The sequence below is a fragment of the Alligator mississippiensis genome, chromosome 13 (assembly GCF_030867095.1).
Source record: "Alligator mississippiensis isolate rAllMis1 chromosome 13, rAllMis1, whole genome shotgun sequence".
Lineage (NCBI taxonomy): Eukaryota > Metazoa > Chordata > Crocodylia > Alligatoridae > Alligator > Alligator mississippiensis.
In genome coordinates this window covers 23,269,360-23,283,492 of record NC_081836.1, presented here as the reverse complement: position 1 = coordinate 23,283,492, position 14,133 = coordinate 23,269,360, and the positions used below count along the sequence as shown (strand labels likewise).

The 14,133-nt window shown below is 44.5% G+C and overlaps 2 long non-coding RNA genes across 5 annotated transcripts in view; one reads left to right on the top strand and one right to left on the bottom strand.

Moving 5' to 3' along the window:
• Nucleotides 1–2,402: 2,402 nt before the first annotated feature.
• On the bottom strand, nucleotides 2,403–13,169 carry LOC132244688 (uncharacterized). The gene is made up of 2 exons (XR_009456425.1): nucleotides 10,777–13,169; nucleotides 2,403–5,371 (listed from the first exon to the last, which is right to left on the bottom strand). It is a non-coding gene; the product is annotated as an uncharacterized LOC132244688 (long non-coding RNA).
• Nucleotides 3,028–14,133, top strand: part of LOC109283717 (uncharacterized) — a 68,720-nt gene continuing 57,614 nt past the window's right edge. For all 4 annotated transcript variants that reach the window (XR_009456424.1, XR_009456423.1, XR_009456422.1 and 1 more), the window contains exon 1: nucleotides 3,028–3,645. This is a non-coding gene — a long non-coding RNA (uncharacterized LOC109283717). The remainder of the gene's footprint in view (nucleotides 3,646–14,133) is intronic.

The following is a 14,133-nucleotide window of genomic DNA, read 5'->3' as shown; positions in this document are numbered from 1 at the left end:
GAAGCAGTTCATTCATATATATTTGTCTTGAAAGAAGAAGCATGCCAAAAGTACTACAATGTTAAGCCTGGTACTATTTAGCATTATTAAAAAGAAGCATAAAGGGCTAAGGGAAAAGGATCTTTATTAAACATTTCTCAGCAAAGGTGATTAAGTTAAAGGCTACACAAAGTTTAGCCAGCTCACTGTGCCCTTGACATAATTAACAAAGCAGTATAGGAATGTGACTAACTATTTAACACAGCACTAGAAAGGCTTGTCTTAATAACCAAACTAAAATGATATCCAAGAAATATTCTATAACAATATAATAGAGACATGCCTTAGTACAGGGCAAACTAGGAGCAATGCTGATTACTGTGGGTGCTGACAGATGCGTAGACCCCTGCTCTAACTCATGGCGCTTTATATAAAGCAGCATTAGTTAGAGCACCCCCCCCCCAAAAGACATTCACCTCTTGGGTTAGGGGGCGGGGTGGTGGGGGGAAGAGCTCCACTTTGGAGCCAACAGAGCAGAGGTGCCTGCCTGCAGCCTCTCTCCCCTAGCCCCGCCCCCTCCCCCACAGCTGTGGTGCTGTCTGCAGGAAGGGAGAAGGGAGAAGCGAGGGGGAGCAAGATGTGGGTTGGGGTTTGTTTGGGCTGAGCTGGAGAGAGAGAGGCCTGGGGAACACAAGGCAGGGGGAGGGCTTCAATCCACCTGCCCCTGCTCCAGCTCAGGCTTGGGAAATCCTAGCCTGCAGCTTGCTCCTCCTCCTTTCTCTCCCCACATTCCTGCAGACAGCAACAGGGCCAGGGCTGGGCTGCATAAGCCCAGCCCCCACACATTGGATTGACCTGAGGGAGCAGAAGTTCCCTAAGGTGCTCCAAAGTGGAACGCCTTCATCTGATTTTTGATTAGATGAGGATTAATTTTGTCATGCAATCATCCACTTTTAAAGTGCTTTGCAACCATTCACTTGTCACGACATGGCTGTAGAGAGCTTTCACAGTGTCAGTTGCATGAAAAATGTAACTTCTGTCTGCACCCTGGGCCTCAGGTTTTGGTCAATGTCCTTTCTGAGGCTTCAGTTTTCAAAACATGCTGTGAGGTACAGTTCAAAGCATCATATCAGCACTGTACAAGGCATTTTCTAGACTTTTTATCCACGAAGTACAAAGCAAGGAACAAACTTCATTTAAGAAGTACATTAAAATTTACAAAGATACTAAACCATCAACAGGGCAAGAGGAAGAGAAGCATAGACCCCTGTAGAAAAGTCAAAACTGACTAAGGTTGTAACCCCTAAGATTATAAATAGCCTTTTTTAAAACTCCCTTTATTGCCCTATAACTTGTGCCTGTCTTTAGTTCAGTCCCTGGCATAGACCCCCTGTAGAAAAGTCAAAACCGACCAAGAACCACCTGTCCTTAAGGAAACACGTGTGAAAGGATAAAAAAAACCAACTTGGGTAGACTTCACCATTCAGCGCATAGAATGTGGGAGGATGCCATCTTTGAACATGGTGACAGTTGCTCTTTGGTGACTGGTGTCTCCTCTTCCAAGTATGGTACAAAGGCAATCTTGCTGTCTAACCCAATGTTTTCAAGGTCAACCAGTCCAATAAAGATGTTACCAATGTCATAGTGACAGAAGAAAGTACATTCCCAAGTTCCACATCCATGTAATTGAAAACATTTGGTACCATATATTGCCCTACCAAAATAATTATTGAGTTTGTCATATGTGTGAGGTTGCTACTGTCTTATTTTATTGTGTACTCTTTTATTTACTGTGTATTATTTTAATGACCGGTTACTGTTACTGTAGTCACTGTAGTTTAATTAATGGGTTTAATGTTTTTTGTTAAGTCATCATATTTGCAGCCAAACTCACAAGTAATTGTTTTTGTCTTCTGTTTTTCAGGTTGAAGTCTGATTGAAATACAGTGAGACCATGGCAGTTCATGTGAGGAGAAGAACTGTAATTTCTGGGAAGTCATGAGAAGAACAGTCATGTTGATTTAAGTAAGTACATTATCTGTCAGACTGAAAATGATCAAAAAATGACTACAACTTCAAAATGGAAGAAAATGAATCATGGAAGCAGCAGAGATTAGGAATGATATTGTCACAAACAGACTGAGACAAGTATCAACCGATAGTGAATTTGTGTACCATGTAAATAACCAATGTTATAAGCAATATACATTGAAAAAATGTCTAGAGAAGGCCACCTTGTGCTCGTAAGAAGAAAATGACAGTCAACCTACCAGTAGCTGTTTTTCTGAAGAGGAGACATAATGAAGAACCCACTCTTATGTACAACCAAGAGCACCTCCATCCTCATATAAATCATCATGTTGTGGGAGAAACCTCCCTAAGGTCCGTTGTCTAGCTGTAATTTGATTGACAGACAACGCGGGTAAAGAAAGACAGCTGTTTATTTGCTCGAGCAAAGACCATAAAGCCAGCAAAAGGCAAAATGGCCCCCCCTCAAGGGTGAGGCGATCTTTTATACTTCTTACAACAAAGCAAGACTATATGGTTAACAAAAAGCAATACTTGGGGCGGTGCTCTACAAATCTTTGTAACAGCATATTTCTATTAAGCTGAACTAGCACTTTTTTAAAAGCTAAAAGTTAAGTAACAGTAACATTATGTTAGCAAAACCTTACACAGTAGAAGATACTTCTCAAGGACACAACCAGTAAGCTCAAACAATGGTTTCTCTGTCTTATCTTACTTATAGCTGTAGCTGATTTTTTTTAGCACACAGACACAGATTCACTTTTTAACTCAGAAAATGCTTGTTGCAGTTAAAATGATTACTTGACACAAGCAAAGGCCTAGCTATCATTCTGCCTTGTGGTCAGCTGCATTACTAGGCCACAGGTCATGCCTTGTATTCAGCTGTAAAGCTAATACTTCTTAAAAATCCAAATTATTGTAAACCTAACAGTATGCTTTCAGAAAACTATTCTATTTCAGGGCAATGACAAACCTGCGGACTACAACTCCCCACTTTGTTCCAATATTTCAGAGGAAATTTTGGAACACACTTTTAGGTATTCAACTTCTTGTGGGGTTAGGTTTTGATGATTGAGGCTGGATATTTGTACAAACTGACCATACATTTTTACTTGCCTTTGCATAAACTGTTGTCCTAGAGAGCATAGACACTGAAAACAGCACAACAGGCAGATTATAGTTATAACAATTCCAATTAAGCTTAATACAAAAGGTCTAAGCCATCCTGTAAGGGAAGGTAACCAATTTGTGAGCCAACTAAGAGATGTATCTTTGGGGATTTTTGCTATATCTTCGGCTTTTTGGATATGGACAGCTGCATCATTGAGGTGGGTTTGTACTATTGTAAAAGAACTGTTAACCCAAACGCAACATTCTGGTCCGATAACTGCGCAAGCTCCCCCTTGAGCAGCGAGGAGAAAATCAAGGGCTATACGGTTTTGAATTACCATTTGTCTAAGTTCTTCTTGGGTGTCAGCCAAGGCAGCAACGGCCTTCGAGAGTTCCTTGTGACCTTCACTGAATTCATGAGCCATGATTTCTATCACAGCTTGTAGGCGAAGTGTAAAACTTCTAAGACAAGCAGTGCCTACTCCTGGGAGTATACCTGCTAAAGAACACCCGACTAACACTCCTTTGGTAAGCAGAGTTTTTTGATATTTATCTACTATATCATGGCTTTCTTGCAAATCCCTCTTGTTTCGCCACCTGCCCTGTGGAAGGTGCGTGGCAAAGGACGTAGAGGGTTTTAGCATCGCCGGATAGCAGATACCTTTTCCTTTGGCAGGGATTTTATGGTAGGCGTGGGAGCCACAGACCCAGTATTGTCCTTTTAAAGCAGCGAGGTTTGAATACTTAGGAGGTATTCGGCCCCTGTTTCCTAACCCTAGCACCCTGCGTTCACCCTTTGATTTAAAGGAAGGATTTGCAGTTCCATTGAAGAAGCATTGTCCCCGGGAGGTATCAGTGTACAAACAATATCACAAGGTATTATTTAAAGAGGAGATGGGGGTGCAGATAGGATTAGTGCCCTTGGTTAAATTTTTGTTGCTGTAGAAATCATTGTAAGAGCTGCAATAGGTAGGAGTTGCTGTGTTATTATTACGCCAGTCTCCTCCACTAGAACTAGTAAAATATTGGTGACATATGCTTGTGCCTAAATTAATGCAGTCTGATACTGAGCAGTTTACATAGAAACACCAATCTCCAACAACAGACTTTACTAAAAGGAACTCCTGCTGACTTTGGTCCCAAGCTTGGTTATTAGAGGGGTTTAAAAGTGACTCGATGGGGCCCAAGGGGATGGGAGTCATAGGAATGCCTCCTTGAGTGTGGAGAGGAAAATGACTGCACACCCAACAATCACTTTGGTTTTCTGCTTTAGCGGCTCTCTCAACGTATTGGAGGTACATATTATTATCAGAGATGTGGGCAACATTAGGTTTAAGAGTAGTCTTAGCCTGAGGAGACTCTGCAAATTGTCTGAAAACTGGGTGGCTAGGCTTCACACAATATTCTGTTCCATAAGTAAATACCCGAACTTCTGCTGAACTACAGCAATGTGAGGGAGGATACCAACGGGCAATGTTGACCTTCCCGTCTATATCAGAGAGTTCGATTGAATAGCTTATCCAGACAGGAAAACCTCGGGCACCAGGATTAGCACATCTGCAGCAACTGGCAGCTATAGCCGACCCCTGTGAGAGACTTATTTCTCCAGCAAAGAGAAAGATTAGAAATAACATAGTTATAAAAACCATATTATAACCAAAATCAGCACAAACAGTATGCACAACCCTGCAGCTCCAATAACTGATCTTCTGGGACATGTTACAGTCTCAAAGTGCTCGGTTTCAGCTGATCCAAAAGTGTCTAGAGGATGCAGTACTTGGAGTTTGGTGCTTTCTGGGCTGGGCAGGACCCCAAAAGGGTGACAGTTCATTAGTGGACCTTGGTTAGTTTGAGTTTTATATTATCTAATGGGCTGCAGGTCCAGGAGGTGTTTGTTTTTATTTTTTCGTCTGCTTCTGGCTCACCCTTGTCGCAGTCAGGTGGGCATGCGGTGCTCCCACGAAGTCCGCAGTCGTCTTCTTCTGGCTTCCCCTTTTCCAGGTCAGGGAAGCTTGTGTTGGAGCCGATCCTGAGCTCGGGTGAAACTTCTGTCTTCTTTGTACGAGTATAATGAATCCAGTTGTCCTTCTCTGCTATTTTTACGGCAGTGTGGGAGGTGAGGAGGACTTGATACGGTCCTTGCCACCTAGATTCAAGGGGAGACCGTTTCCAAATTTTTACATACACCCAGTCTCCAGGCTGGATGCGATGTGCTGGGACATCGGCAGGGAGGGGTTGGCTTAAAGCAGCATACCTATGGAGAGATTTTAACTGAGACTGTAGAGATAAAATATAGGAGGTGAGTCCTTCATCGCCTAAAAGAGAAGTGTGAGCCGGTAATAAGGGGAAATGTTGGGGAACAGGGTGTCCAAACAGCAGCTCGTAAGGGCTGAGCTTTAGTTTTCTCCTGGGGGTAGTTCTGATGGACATAAGGGCCAGTGGGAGAATCTTAGTCCATTTTAACCCGCTCTCAGCACATAGCTTTCCAATTTTTGTTTCAGGGTCTGATTCATTCTCTCTACTTGTCCTGAGCTTTCTGGGTGCCAAGGGGTATGGAATTTCCATTCTATTCCTAGGCAGCTGGCCAGTGTTTTATTTATGTCAGCAGTAAAATGCGATCCTTGATCGCTTTCAATGATATGTGGAGGACCAAACCTGGGTATAATTTCATTAAGGAGTATTTTTACTATTTGTTGTGCTGTAGCTCTTCTGGTGGGGAAAGCTTCTACCCACCCTGTGAGTTGGTCAACAATTACTAGGAGGTTTTTGTACCCATTGTCTTTAGGCATATCAGCAAAATCTATTTGTAGTCTTTCAAAGGGAGTATAAGCCCAGGGGCGGGCCCCAGGGGGTCCTGATTTTTCTCCCTTGATATTAAACCTTTTGCATATACTGCAGTGTTCTAAAAGCCTTTTTGCTTCCTGGTAGACTCCGGGTGCATAGAACAGCCTGTTAGTAATAGTGGCAAGTTTTTCACAACCTAAATGCTCGCTTTGATGGAGTTGTTGCAGATAGGGTCTAAGAGCTGCTTTAGGTAACACTATCCTTTCATCTGGCAATCGCCATATTCCGTCTTTTTCACAGGTGGCTCCTGCCGCTTTCCATCTCTGTTGTTCTAAAGGTGGTGTAGACTCGTACATTTTTGGCTCTAGCAATATTCCCAAATATGCCTTTGACTGGGGAATTTGAGCTTGGAAGGCTAGGGTGGATAGTGGTTGTAAGGCTGCTGTTTGAGCTGCAGCATCGGCCAGGGCATTGCCTTTTGAGACTTGATCTCCCTTTTTGGTATGAGCTGGGCAATGCATTACCGCTAATGTTTTTGGCAACATTATAGCTTGTAGGAGATCATTGACTTGTTTAGCATTTGATATTTTAGTTCCAGAAGCTGTCATAAATCCTCTCTGTTTCCACAATTGTCCAGTGGCATGACAGATTCCAAAGGCATACTTAGAATCAGTCCAGATATTTACAGAGTGGCCCGATGCTAATTGACAAGCTCGTGTAAGGGCAGTAAGTTCAGCCGCCTGCGAGCTCAACTGCCCAGGCAGTGGTTCAGCTTCAAGTACTTCAAATGGAGTTACTACTGCATAACCCGTTTTTCTAACTCCATTTACTAATTTTGAAGAGCCATCTACAAAAAAAATCAAGTCAGGGTTGTCTAAGGGTAGGTCACTAAGATCTACCCTGGGTTTGTCTGAAAATGCTGCAACTTGAAGGCAATCGTGAGAGTCTGGTTCCCCGTCGCTGGGTAGAGGTAATAGAGTAGCCGGATTCAGGGTATTACATCTCTCTATGACCAGGTTTGTAGCCATTAAAAGTGTGGTTTCATACTTGTTCATTCTCTGATGAGAAAAATGTTGAGTATTTTTCTGGAGTAGAAGTAGGGCAACTGCATGTGGAGCCTTGAGGATAAGGGGATATCCGAGGACTAATTCCTGGGCTTTCTCGACTATAATTGCAGCTGCTGCCACTGCACGAAGGCAGTCTACTCCCCCCTTTGCCACTGGATCTAATTGTGCAGAGAAGTAAGCTACCGGGCGTTGGGTGTTGCCTAAGGGTTGAGTAAGTACCCAAGAGGCTACTCCTAGTCGCTCATGGACAAAGAGGGTGAAAGGTTTTCGATAATCTGGTAGCCCTAGGGCAGGGGCAGAAGTTAAAGCAGATTTTATATTATTGAAACTACGGGCAGCTTCATGATCCCAAAAGACTGGCTCTTCTGCCTCTTTTGTAGTAAGCTGTACAAGTGGTTTGGTTAACTCTCCGAAGGCTGGAATCCAGGAGCGACAGAACCCCACCATTCCCAGCAGACCCCGAACTTGACGCTTTGTTATAGGCTTGGGAATATTTAGGATAGCTTGGATTCTGTCATCACTCAGGCGTCTTTGGCCAGGCTCCAAAATGTGGCCCAAGTATTTAACAGTGGATTTACAAAACTGAAGCTTATTTGGTGATACCTTGTGGCCTTTGGCAGCTAGTGCAGTGAGTAAAATGATGGTGTCTTGAATACATGCTTCTGATGAGGCAGAGCATAAGAGTAAATCATCCACGTATATTAGAAGGGATGAGGAGTTAGGAAAAGTAAAATCTTGCAAATCTTTGTGAAGAATTTGAAAAAAAATGCTGGGAGATTCTACATATCCTTGGGGTAACCTTGTCCAGGTCAGTTGAGAAGAACCCCAGGTGAAGGCAAAAAGATATTGGGATTCAGGGTGGATGGGGATGTTGAAGAAAGCAGAACAGAGGTCTATTACGGTATAAAAAGCAGTGTCAGGGGGTATTGCAGTTAAAATAGTATTGGGGTTAGGAACAACCGGGTGTCGAGGAATGACATACTTATTAATTTGTCTGAGATCTTGAACCAGACGATACACAGGTTTCCCGTCTGGACCAGGCTTGGGTTTCTTTACTGGGAGTATAGGTGTGTTACAGGGGGACTGACAGGGAATTAAAATTCCTTGTTTAGAAAAATCTTCAATTAAAGGCTTGAGTCCCTCAATAGCTTCTGCTTTCAAAGGATACTGGGGTACTTTAGGTGGCTCAAGATTGGTACGAATTAGAATTTTGACAGGATCTGCAGATTTTAGGAGTCCCACCGAGCTGGAGGTGAGGCCCCAAAGCTCTGGGGGTACCCTTTCTTTTAGAACAAGGGGAAGAGACTGCAAGCTCGAGTCTTCTGTAACTGCAAGCACTGTGGCTATCATTGGGACCAGGGAGGACGGAAACGTTAGAATAATTCCGTCAGGTGAGCACTGTATGGTGGCTTGTAGTTTGCAAAGAAGATCCCGTCCAAGAAGGTTAACAGGGCCAGTTGCTAGAAGAAAAGAGTGTTCTGCTGAGAGGGGGCCAATTTTTACATTCGTGGGTTGTGAAAATGAGCAACGGAAGGGTTTTCCCTCAATTCCCATAACAGTGACTTGTTTTTCACTTGGTGAAAAATGTCGTTTGGAAATACTGGAAAATGTTGCCCCTGTGTCTAGCAGGCACTCGTAGACGTGTTCTCCTATCTTTAAGGGTATTGGGGATCTTGAGCACTGCAGTTTAGGGTGACTTCTTTAGGTTGGACAGAGGATAGTTGCAGAAAGTGGCATGTAGAATCTCCCTCATCACGTCAGTCGTCACATTGGTTTTGAGCAAGATCTGGGGTAACAGTAGTGAACTGAGGGTTCTTGAATTTTTGATTTTCAGGGTTATCACTTGGGGATCTTTTTGGTCTTAACTTGCACTCTCTTTTCCAGTGTCCTTCCTGTTTACAGTAATGACACACGTTGGGCCCATACGGTTGGTAGGTACGGCCCGGTTGCCTAGGCACAAAGGGCCTTGGGCCACGGGGCAGATTGGTTCTGTAGGCATTTGTGGGCTGTATTACTGCTGCCAACATGCGAATGTTGGACTGATCTTCTTTTTGTTTTTCTTTCTTCTTTTTTTCTTCCCTTCCATTAAAAGTTTTAGTAGCAATGGCTAAGATTTCTGCCATGGATTTGCCCTCAACACCCTCAGTGTTATGTTGAAGCTTTTTTCTAATATCTTCGCTAGCCTGACTTATGAACACAAGTCTTAACACGGGCAAAGTGGCAGGTGTCTCGGGGTCCATGTTTCCATACTGACTTATAGCTTTACAGAGTCTTTCAAAATAGTCTGAAGGGTGTTCTTCGGGACCCTGAACAGTAGCTGTCACTTTGGACCAGTTTGTAGTTTTGTCTCCTGCTTTCTTTAATCCTTCTAAAATGCTGTCTTTCAGCATTCGTATTGAATTTTGCCCCCTTTCCTGATTGTAATTCCAATTCGGATTTTGCCTGGGCACGCCATTAGGCATGGGGTGGTTTTCATGGGGCTGATCGGCTAGAAATTGGTCAGCATGGCGTAGTACTTGAGTCTTCTCGTCCATAGTTAAGAGGCTTTCGAGAAGCTGCATGACATCTGACCAGGAGGGGTTATGAGTCATGAAAATGGTTTTGAAGCGTCTTAGAACTACTTCGGGATCATCTCTGAGCCTGGGGGTGTTTTCTTGCCAGTTTAAGAGGTCTGTGGTGGAGAACGGAGCATGTGTCCAGTGACTGATAACTTCTCCACCCTCGCCAGGCACAGGGTATTCTCTTAGAGGTAACTGAAGTTCAGGCTTAGACAATTTTTGATGAGTGCGATTTGAAATCGGAGTAGAACTGGAATCTGGAGAGGGATCTCTGGACCCATCTCCAGATCCGGGACTCGGGGATTCTGAGAGAGACAATCGAGGTGATGCCTCCCGAAGACTTCCCAGTCCCTCGGCCGGCCCAGGGGCAATGTTTTGGGGTTCAAACATTTGGGGTGGTATCAATGGTAGGTTAGGGGGCCTAGGCATGGGTCTGTAATCATCTTCTGAATATGACGGTGGTGCAGCAGGTTTTGGATATAGAAGGGGAGCTAACAGATTTGGAAAAGGTGCAGGGGTCTGGGAAGCTAAAGGTTTTAATTGCTTGCTAGCAACGTTGTCCCATAAATACCAATAACTAATTTGGCCAGGGTGGAGGTCCTCCAAGATCTTTCATAAGGCAGCCAGACGATTTAGGTCAAATAATCCATTTTCTGGCCATTGTCTTCCCAAATCTAACTGGGACGTATAAGACGTCCAATTAGTTAAACAGAGTTCTGCCATACGAGACTTGGACAGTTCCGCCCGTCCCTCCAAATGTTTCCAATTCTTAATCATAAAATCAAGGGGTGAATCAGGAATAACTTTCCCTAGACTGGAACCCATGATTATATCCAAGCACAAGCAGTCTTATATCCCTAAGTTCTACCTGCCTAGAAGCTGTTTCGTCCACGTACAACAACCGGTGTTCTCGGACCCCACTGGCTTTCTCCGTGAGGAGGGGCGTCTTGAGTCCGAGACCCTAGTCATTGGCCGTTATAACAGCATTTCTACCTTATATCTGTGTCTTTTGCCTTTCGGCGAGGCTGCTGGCTCTATCAGCGTTTAGATCAGCAGACAGATACCCTCAAAGACTGCTTCCAGAGACCTCTAGAGGTAAAACCAGAAAACCAGAAACCAGATAGAAACCAAAAACATACCTGACCTGAGGTACTCGCTGGTACCATTCCTTTACCCGACTTGAGGATCCCGCCTTATTGGTCCTGAGGGGACCGTCCACCTCCCGAGACTAACCCAATAGGTGAACTCACCTGGTGCGCGCTGGGGTGTCGGGGGATGGAGGTCTCCAAAGGCGTCAAGCTAGACGGGTCCCATCTGGGGTGCCAAATTGTGGTGGGAGAAACCTCCCTAAGGTCCGTTGTCTAGCTGTAATTTGATTGACAGACAACGCAGGTAAAGAAAGACAGCTGTTTATTTGCTCGAGCAAAGACCATAAAGCCAGCAAAAGGCAAAATGGCCCCCCCTCAAGGGTGAGGCGATCTTTTATACTTCTTACAACAAAGCAAGACTATATGGTTAACAAAAAGCAATACTTGGGGCGGTGCTCTACAAATCTTTGTAACAGCATATTTCTATTAAGCTGAACTAGCACTTTTTTAAAAGCTAAAAGTTAAGTAACAGTAACATTATGTTAGCAAAACCTTACACAGTAGAAGATACTTCTCAAGGACACAACGAGTAAGCTCAAACAATGGTTTCTCTGTCTTATCTTACTTCTAGCTGTAGCTGATTTTTTTTAGCACACAGACACAGATTCACTTTTTAACTCAGAAAATGCTTGTTGCAGTTAAAATGATTACTTGACACAAGCAAAGGCCTAGCTATCATTCTGCCTTGTGGTCAGCTGCATTGCTAGGCCACAGGTCATGCCTTGTATTCAGCTGTAAAGCTAATACTTCTTAAAAATCCAAATTATTGTAAACCTAACAGTATGCTTTCAGAAAACTATTTTATTTCAGGGCAATGACAAACCTGCGGACTACAACCAGCAAATCTTCCTTGAGTTATGTGCAGCCAGCAAAGTCAGAACAAAATAAGAGATAAGTTCTGCATCTGTGAAACACAAAGGTTTTACAAATTTTTGGCAGCTGCTCTTCATCTCCAGGATGATGTGTTCTCTCAAATTGCAGACCTGGAATTAGAATCCCAAGTGTTTGGAGCAGATTTACTTTATCACAAAGTATGCCTGAAAATGTACCTGAAGAAATACAACAACACTCCTAAGCAGTCTGTTACCCAGAAAACACCCTCTCTTAGGGATACATTTTTTGAGAAAGCAAATGAAATTGTGGGGCCTATGTTGAAAGATGGCTATCATTTCACACTTTCTGAAGTAAGAGAAATATTGTAAATGATTTGGCAGATGGTAACGTAATAAGGAATAACGAAGTGAAGATGCGTTTACAAAAGTGTCATGGAGATGGGATACTTTTCAGTTATTCAGACTGTAAAAATGAGTCTATAATGGTGCTTTTTGCTGATCTAACACCAGATGAAATTTTTAAACACATCAGAAAAGTAGATGCCTTAAAACAGCAGTGAAGGACACATGGGAATCCCTTAAAAAAGTAGATTTTGGACTAGAAGATAGGTTTGTGATTCTGATGAATAGAGGTCAGTGTGGTCAAGAACTCAATTGCCAAATGAACTTGGCATTTTTCTCAGTGCTACTCAATGTAAATAAGGGAGTGTTAATATCCAATATGGTGTCTGAGGAACACCAGCATGAAGATATGTCAGGGAATAACAGTGATGAAAGTGATGGTGAAGCATTTGAGAATAGGACATCTAAAATACTTTCATATTAAAGCAAATCAACCCTAAATGCTTAAGTATTATTTCAGATCCTATATTACTCAGTTTATAATGGCCGGAAACCCCCCCCACTTCAGATCATGACTGGCCATGCAATATACCAGGAGTTTTCGACCATTTTAAAACTAGTTTCATAGTTGTTAGGGTCGGAGGGAACCTATCGAGTCTGCACCCCTGCCCTGGGCAGGAAAGAGTTCTGGGGTCAGATGACCCCAGCCAGATGTCTGTCCAATGTCCTTTTAAATACCTCCAAGGAAGGGGACAGCACCACCAATACGGAAGCGTATTCCATATTTTGCAACCCTCACTGTAAAGAATATTGTCCTGATGTCCAGTCTGAATTTTCTCTCTTTCAGTTTGTGGCCATTATTTCTAGTTACCCCAACGGGCGCCCTTGTAAACATTGTATCCCCTATTTCTTGCTGGCCCCCCTGGTGAGTTTGTAGGCGGCCACAAGATCACCTCTCAGCCTCGTATTGCGGAGGCTGAAGAGGTTCAGGTCTCCCAATCGGTCCACATAGGGTTTTTCTGCAGGCCTTTAGCCAGATGAGTGGCCCTCCTCTGAACCCACTCCAGGCCATCCACATCACTTCTGAAGTGCGGGGCCCAAAACTGGATGCAGTACTTCAAGCTGCGGCCTGACCAGTGCTGCATAGAGGGGAAGTATCACCTCCCTAGACCCGTTTGTGATGCACTTACTTATGTAAGAAAGGGTGTGGTTAGGCCCCTATTTATGCAAGAAAGGGTGCGGTTAGTATACCCCTTCTGGTGGTGGCGGCTAGACGTGGGAGCGGGGGTGCTTGCATGAGGCAACAACTGCCGCCACTGCTGCTGCGTGCCACTGCGTGCTGCTTTTCCATGGCCGGTTGCGTGTGTGGCTCTGTGGGCTGCTGACAGGCCTCATCCTGGCCAATTGCGCACCACGTGTCAGCAGCCCATGGAGCCACACGTGCAACTGGCTGTCAGAAGTTGGTGGGTGGTGGCAGTGGTGTGGAGTGGTGGATGGTGGTGGCCACTGCGTGTGAGCCCCCACCCCCCACATCTGGCCAGCCAGCCAGCACCTGTGCAGCCTGCAGAAGGAAGGGCCTCTGTCCTCAAGCCCCCCAGCCCCGCTTTTGGGAGGCGGTGGCTGCCATGTGTGAGCCCCCCGCCCCACGTCTGTCCACAGAGGGCTGCCTCCTCACTGTCAGCTATTGGCCACAGGCGGCAGTCATTCAGGAGAGTGAGCTGAGGTGGGGAGATGCCACGGTGTGCTGTACGGGGCCGGCGGCACCCAGTGCACTCCTCCTCCCTTGGGTAAGAGGCCATGTGTGGCAATGCATTGGGGGAGGCACTGCTGCCGCGCCCTGGAGTGCACTCTGGCCCTGTTCACCCACTTGTCCCCTGAAGATCTTTCCAAGTACCCCTAGGGGTATGCATACCCCAAATTGACAACCTCTGGAATATGCGATAAATGGAAACAATTGATTACTGCCATGAACAAGTCATTAGTATCATAGCTACAACAAAGTGCAGCATTTCAGAAGAACACAGGCAGCATACATTATTTACAGCAGTGCTCATGGGAAAACTCCTTTACCTGCTCATTTCAGAAAAGAAAACTTTACACTCAGTGCTGTAGATCACTTTGACCCATGAAGACCATTCAACAATCAGTGACATGCACAGTTCCCATGACACAGTAAGTGTTCTATTTCAGGTGAAGCCTGGCCCCAGTGAAGTTCTAGTAAAGCCAACAAGTTCTGAAACTGATGTGGCTAGAAGTGGAACCCATTTAATGAGTGAGCTTCAGT